Here is a 994-nt window from a genome sequence, read left to right as displayed (position 1 = left end):
CCAAGAAATATCTATAAACAACAGAAAGCCAGAGATATATGATATCTACAGATCGGAGACAGTGAAGCTAATGAAGACACGCTCTTCATCAGTTTTTTCCATTGAGGATAGCCCTCTTGAATATTTAATTTCCCCATGTTCTCTTTCCAAAATTGACCTTACCCAGTAAAGAGCTCTGTCAATAGATTTTAGAAGCTCTGTGGATAAGCTAAATAGAACACAGTAATTCTGAAAAAAAAAAATCACAGAGACCATTTCTGGATTAATGCTGCAGATGCCAAGCTAAGTGAAGGCTGCTTAATTCTTCTAGTACTTCTTTAAAATCTAAGACTGTACCCCTTCAATGCTACTGCTTATATTAGAACTGTGTGGTTACAAGAAACTGTTGCTTGAATTCATTTATAAATTTATAGCAAAAGATAACCCCAAAATGTACTGAATCTTAGGGCCATAAAACTCTGGAGCTTCAGACATGGCTGAATATGGAAGCTTGAGAAGCAGTGTCCTCATCTTTATTCCCCTCTCCTCTTTCTGAATAGGTACTCTGTTTTTCCAGTGCTGCCAATGCCTAAGACTCACAGCAGAACAAAATATTTTCCAGTAATGACAGTGAATTAGAGTAAAACTGGCTTCTTGGGGCTCCAGAACTACTTTGTAATATGATATGGACAAAGGGGTGGGTCCTGATAAACCAAACATGAATTCACAAGCCACTTTTCCAGTCATTGTAATGAGTAGGGAAAGTAAGAGCAAAAGACATAAATAAGGAAATCAGTTTCACCCACACTATGAAATATATGTCTCCAGAAAAAGTGGTTCATTTACTGAGTGGATAAGCAAAAGATGACTGCCTAAATAATAGGTTTAGCCTTACACATACATCATTACCTAAACTCTGTGGGAAGGGGCCTAGACTCAGTGGTACTCAGGAACTACTCCTTGATATGTGTTCAGGGATTATTCCTAGTAGTGATCTGGGAGACATGAGGTGTGG

This window comes from Suncus etruscus, chromosome 16, assembly GCF_024139225.1.
Source record: "Suncus etruscus isolate mSunEtr1 chromosome 16, mSunEtr1.pri.cur, whole genome shotgun sequence".
Taxonomy (NCBI): domain Eukaryota; kingdom Metazoa; phylum Chordata; class Mammalia; order Eulipotyphla; family Soricidae; genus Suncus; species Suncus etruscus.
The sequence above is the reverse complement of the archived record's forward strand: the minus strand, read 5'-3'. Positions refer to the sequence as shown.